The sequence below is a fragment of the Aspergillus mulundensis genome (genome assembly GCF_003369625.1).
Source record: "Aspergillus mulundensis strain DSM 5745 chromosome Unknown scaffold_5, whole genome shotgun sequence".
Taxonomy (NCBI): domain Eukaryota; kingdom Fungi; phylum Ascomycota; class Eurotiomycetes; order Eurotiales; family Aspergillaceae; genus Aspergillus; species Aspergillus mulundensis.
Genome location: NW_020797893.1, coordinates 1,328,045 through 1,335,082, shown reverse-complemented (window position 1 = coordinate 1,335,082; position 7,038 = coordinate 1,328,045).

The following is a 7,038-nucleotide window of genomic DNA, read 5'->3' as shown; positions in this document are numbered from 1 at the left end:
CTTAAGTGTATCTGGAGCCCTTTGCGAGATGGAACGCTCGATCGGAGGGTCAGCCTGGCTGCATCTTGTTAGTATCACATCGTTCAGAGCGAGATTATGTATAATTACCAAAACATTTCAAGATCAGGATGGTTAGAGCAGACCTTGGAAGAGACAACAGAATAACTTCATGATGCTTATTGAATCAAGGAGCACAAAGAAGCGGTGAGCAGAGGCGTTCTTGAATATTGATTGTCGGCATGGAGGCCTCAGGCATTTTCCTTTTCCCGCTCGGTCTCCAGTGTTAGTGAATCCCAAGCGTTGTCAGACTTGTGGATGCCTCAGGCCAATTACTAATAGATTTTTCCTCCGCTTATTAAAGAACACCTATTTAAATTTATTTACTTATTATTTTAAATATAATAGGGCTAGGGCTTTAAAATATAGCTTATTTAAAGTACCTTAATTAATTTTTTTAAATATTTTAAAATTTAGACCTTTTATTATTTATACTTATTAAGTTATTTTTAGTTAAAGTTATTTTATTATTTATTATTAAATAAATATTAAATTACTACCTAGCGCTACTAAGCTAATTAACTTATAAAATTATTAGTTATAAGCTTAGTAGTACTTTACTAGGTAAAAATATTTAATTATAAAATATAATAGCTAGTTAATAAATTAAAGTACTTATAGCTACCTATAACTTATTATTATAAATTTTTTTAACCCTACCTTAATAATTAGTAAGGTTTTTATTATTTTAAATACTAATAATAATTAATTAATATAGTATAACTAGTTAAAAAACTATGCTAAAGTAATAAGTATTTAAAATTATATAAATTTAAATATTAAAAAAAAATAACTTTTAAAAAAATAAAAGCTTAGGAAACCGCTTTTAAAAGACTTTAGTAAAATATAAAAAAAATAAAAAAAAAGTATTTTTAAACTAATAATAATAAAGTAATTAAAAAAAAAGGTTTATTTTATACTAAAAAAACTTAAGATTATAAAAAATATATTAATTTTTAAAAAGTATAAAAAATACCTTAAGGCCTATAATATATATAATAAGCGCCTTAAAAAATAAATAACTTTATATAATATTTTTTTAGTAATAATTTATATAATAATAAATAAAAACTTTTATAAGTTATTTAAAAAAGTAAATAAGCCATGTTGTAAGGCGCTTTTGTATACTGCGCTGAGATTAAGAGAACATGAATTACCGCAATAGGAAAGCGTTATATATTTATAGTAGGAATTAATTGCTAATTCTTTAAGTTAAAGTTTTAAGTTAAACTTAATATTTTATATATTATATAACTAACCACCGCCTTGGCGCGCGGTTAAATTAATACTAAAGTTTTTTTATTAGGCAGCCTTAGGCTGCTAGATTATATTATTATAATATTATATAATTATAATACTATAGTAATAATAATAGTGCTTTTTTTTTAAGTAATCACGCCCTTATAATTTATAAATTTATGTTTTTTTTTTATAAAAAGTAATTTAAATTATAAATCTTATTAAGYGCTATAAAATAAGTTATTTTTAGGTTTATAAAGTATTATAGTTCGCATGTAATTTATATTTAAAGTTAGGGGTAAAAAATTAATTTAATTACCTTACTTTATTACTAAGTTTAAATATAGCATTGCTGCCTGCAATGGCTAGGTATAATATTTTAGTTTTAATATTAAAGTATTCTTATAATTTCTTTTTTTTTTTTTTTTTTTTAAATTTTTTTAATATTTAAAGCAAGATGGCTTTTATAAGTATACACCTTTTTTATTATATTTTTATTACTTTTTAATTATTTAATTATATTTTTAAAGTTAAAATACTTTATATTTACCTTTTTTTATGCTTTTTAAGTATGGTATTATTTATTTTAGTGGTGTTAGCCATATGTTAGTATTATTAGGTTTATATATTTTATTTTACTTTATACTTAGTTATTATAATATAGCTTTAAGCTTTAAATAGCTAAATTTTTTTATTTTTACGCTTTTTTTAATACTTTTAGTAGTTATTTATAATATATGGTTATTTTATTTTAGCTATTAATATATTATTATATTAGCCTTTTATTTACCTTTTTTTATGCCTTACTGCGCATTTACCTTTTTAATTTAATTAATAAGCTTTTTATATTTAATTTTTTTTATTTTTATATTTTTAAAACTATTTTTAATAGTTAAATTAAACATGGTTTACCTTTATTATAGCCTTTATTATATTACATGTTTTTAACCTTATTTTATTTTTTAAGGTTTTTTATATTTACTTTTTACTTTGTGTTTCTCTTGCTTTAATACCTAATATAATTTTATATTATACTTTAAATACTATTATTAGTGGCTATTTAGCTTGTTATAATGTTTTATTTTATATTTTTTTATTATAATAGTTAAGCCTTAGTTTTAACCTTTACTTTTTATTTTACCCTTAGTATATAGGGATTATATTTCCCTACCCATGCTTTATAATATTAATTATTAATATATTTTTTAAAATTACTTATTTTTATTATGCTTGTGCTGCCGCCCCCGCTATTAACTTTATTATTATTATTTTTTTTATACTTTTAATATAACTTCTAGCCCTGGCCCTAGCTTTTCTAGTACCTACCCTGGCCCCCCTTACTTTATTACCCCTTAATTTATTTTAGGCTTACTATTTTTAATACATGCTTTTTATTACCTAAAAAATTAATTATTATTTTTATATATAGGTAGTAACCTAGTATCTTAAATATATTAAGCCCGCGGGTAAAAAATATAATTATTATAAAAATAATTATAGGACCCTAATAAAGTATATTATATTTAATATAATTATAATTTAGTTAAAATTACTTTAGGTCCTAGGCCTATATAATATTATATATATTAATAATAATAGTCCGCAGGAGAACACAAATATTATAGTATTAAAAAAAGCTTATAATATTTTTTTTATAGCTATTTAGGCTACCGCGACTATAAGTGTAGTTATTTTTTTTATTAGTTTAGTTATATTAATATTTAGTTTAGAATTTTTTTTAGCTAGTGCCCGTGTAATTTATAATAATATTATTACTTATAAGTTATAATTACGCTTTATTAATATTATTTATATTAATACTATATATAGTTTTTATTTATATTTTTAGGCCTTTTACCACCGCTGCCTTAATAGCTATTTTTACCCTTTATACCAGCGCGGCTTTAGCTGCTAATTATATATTTATATATTTAATTTACCTTATATTATATTACTAACTTTATTATAAACCTATATTTTTTTTAATTTAGTATTTATTGCGCTACGGCACTATTTAGGGTTATTATTTAATTAGCTTTTATATTAAGGGTTAGTGTTAGTGCCTTGCTAGGTATTATTTTTATATTAGGTATTTAAGGTTTTGCGCGCTGTGCTGCTTAGGCGCTTATTTAAGTTTTATTTTTTATTTTATTTTATTTTTTATTTTATTTTTTTTTTTTTTTACTAAAGGCCCTGTGGGCGCTGTTAATTAGCAAAAATAAAATATATTTTTTTTTTTTATAATTACTTGTAGCTTGTAAAAAGTAAACTTTTAAGTATACCTTTTTTTACCCTTTGTAATTTATTCTTATAAAATTACTTAAACTTATTAAATACTATAGTTTTAGTAATATAAGCCTTTAGCTTTTATATATTATTTTTTATATTATTTTAACCCTGCTACTTTACAAGGTATTACACTTTACTTTTATATTTATAAATATTAAAAATTTTTTTAATAAAGTATTTTTTTTTATTATTTACTAGTATAAGATTAATATTTAGCGCTTAGGATAGGTTACCTTGGTAAGGTTTTAAAAGTATAATATAAAAAATATTATATAACTAGTATATATTTAGTAGGAGTAGTAGCTTGTATAACTACCTTTTTTATTTTATAATTATTAAAAATAGGCTAATAAGTATCTTACTTAATTTATAATTTAGCCTTGCTAACTTAATATTTTTTATATAAAATATAATATAGTTATTAATTTTAAAGCTTATTTTTTTACACTTTTTATTATACTATATAGCTATTACTTTTTTTAATTTTTATAATTGCTTTTTTAGCTTTGCGCGGATCTTTTTAAATTTTATAATTTTTTAAAGTTTAATATTTAACGCGTGCTTGGGTTTCTTAATATTAATATATATAATAGCTTTTAAGTTTATAAGGGCCTTAATAAGTATGTAACTTATAAATTATTTATATATGTTATTATTTATAAATTACGCTATTTTAATTTAGCGTGGTTAATTATTTTAGTACTAGTTAATATAAGCGCGAAGATAGTACTTAAGGACTTGGTTTTACCTTTTAGTTTAGCTATTTATTTATAGGTAATATATAATAAATAGTTTTTATTTTATACCTAGGTAGTGGCTTAGTATGGCCTAAAATATACTAGTAAAAAGGCTTTTATAGTTGCTAACCATGTTTTTTAGTATATTAATAAGGTAAAAAATATTATTTATAAGGGTATTTATAAGTTATTTTATATTAATGCTTTTTAAGTAAGAAATATATTATATAAATTTAGTATATATTTTAATTATTATTAGAATGGCGTTGTACACGCGCTTATTATACTTTATAAGTAATAATTTAGTAATAAAATTTATGCTAATTTATTTTACAGGCGCTTATAATAAATTTAGTAGTTTTAAAAGTTTATATAGCTTATATTTATAAACTATAATTTATTAATATTTATTATATTTTTTAACATGCTTTTTAATATATTTAGTTATATTTGGCTAATAGTACCTTTATAAAATATTTATAATAATAATATTAATATTTTAGTGTCCGCCTTGGGGTTTATTATAATTTACTTTTATAATTTTTTTATATAATGCTACTAACTTTAACATGTAAACTTAGTTTTTAAAATATAATAAATTATTATTTATTATTTTTTAATACTTAAACTTTTTTATATATTTTAAATTTATAAAATTACCCTTTATTTTTTTAGACTTTTTATTATAGTTTTAGGCTACTTATAGTAGTTTTTTAATACTTAGTTATAATTTATTTATATACTGGTTTTTGTTAATTATAGCTGCTTTTATATTAATTTATAACTTAAATTTAGGATATAGTGGTATTTAGTTATTTAATTACTTTTATAATTTATAAAAAATTATTTTACTTATAGCTTTTTTTTTTTTTTTTTAAGAATATAGTCCGCTTTTTTACTTAAAGTATTTGCTAGGTTTTTTGCCCCTGGATAGTGCTTAATAATAAAGTTAAAAGTTATAAGTTTTTTAACTTATCGCGCTTGTTTTTATGTTAGGTTTTTAATTATTATAAATTATTATAAATTATTATAGTTTATAAGCACCTTAATAAAAAACTTATTACCTTTAAGGTAGTGTTTTTAAACTTAAAAGTATTTTATAATTATAAGTATCTTAAAGTTATGGGTTTTATAACAGGTTTTTATATTTTTTAATTTATAAAATTAAAAAGTAACTAAATGCCACTATATATTTTTTATTAATTAAAATAGTATTTTAGTAATGGCGTACCCTAAGGCGTTAGTTTATAACTATGTATATAATTTTAAGTTAAAGTATTTTAATAAGGGCTACTTTGTAAACTTAAGGTGTAGTATATTAAATACTTTTAATACTTTTTTTTTTAATAGGTATTTTATAATTATATTAATTTTTATAAGGTTAAATAGCGCTACTATAACTTAGTTATAGTTTTTAATAAACTTTTAGTAAAAGCCGCAGAATCCTAAAAAAGATACTACTTTTTTTATATTTTTTAGTATTAACTACTTTATAATAGTCTGGACCCTTTTTAATTTTATTTTAATTTTATTAATAGTTATAATAAAGCCCAAGAAGTTAATTTTTTTAATATAAAACAAGTATTTACTAACTTTTGCGTATAGCTTAAAATTACGCAGCCTTTTAAAAATTATTTATATATATTATTTATATTTTTTCTTATTTTTTAAGAAGATAATAATATTATTTAAGTAGGTAATATAAATTATATTAATTAACCTAGCTAGGGCGTGGTTTATATAAAATTAAAATATTACTAGTATATTTATTAGTTTAAAAGGCATAACTTGGTATTTATAAAGCTTAAAGCGTGTTTTAAATACTATTTTTTACTTATTTTTTTTGTAAATTTAAAGCTTGTGGTATATATCACGTAAATTAAGCTATATAAAAATCTTTTTTATTTTTAAATAGTTAAGGGTCGCGTTAAGTAATAATAGGAAATATATATTTTTAATTATAATAATATTTAGGCCTTGGTAGTTAACATAAAAATATAAGTTATTATTTTTTTTTAGTATAAATAATACCAGAGCTCCCGCAGGGCTTTTTAATAAATATATTTAATTTTTTTTTAGGGCTTTTTTAATATATTCACGTAGGATCTTAAGCTTTTTTAAAAATAGTAAATAAATATACTTACTTAAAGGCTTAGTACCAGGTTATAACTTAATTATATAATTATATAAGTAATAAAATATAAAAATATTTACCTTTACTTTAAAAAATATATTTATATATTTGCGGTATTATTTAGGTAGCAAAATTTTTTTAATTTTTGCTTTATTAAGGTATATTATAACATGGTTTTTTTACTTAAAAATTTATACTAAGAGCACTTTAACTTTTATAGCAATTTTTATAATATATTTTTATATTATTATTATATATTATAAGTATTTAAAATTATACTTTACTTTTTAACTATATATTTAATTACTAGTATATTAGTTTAAAATAAGTATTACGGCTAAAAGCCACGGGAACCTTAAAATTATATTATAACTATTAATATTAATAGCTTTAAAATTTTATTAATAATAGTATATATTACGCTTAAAATCTCTAGTATAAACTATAAGTATATATTTTTTATAAAATATTACTATATGGTTATTAATTACATGTACTTTATAGGCTAATTTTTTATTTTATATAAAATAAGACTTTGCCTAGCGCTGGTTTATAAAATTTACTTTTACTTTAAAGTTAATA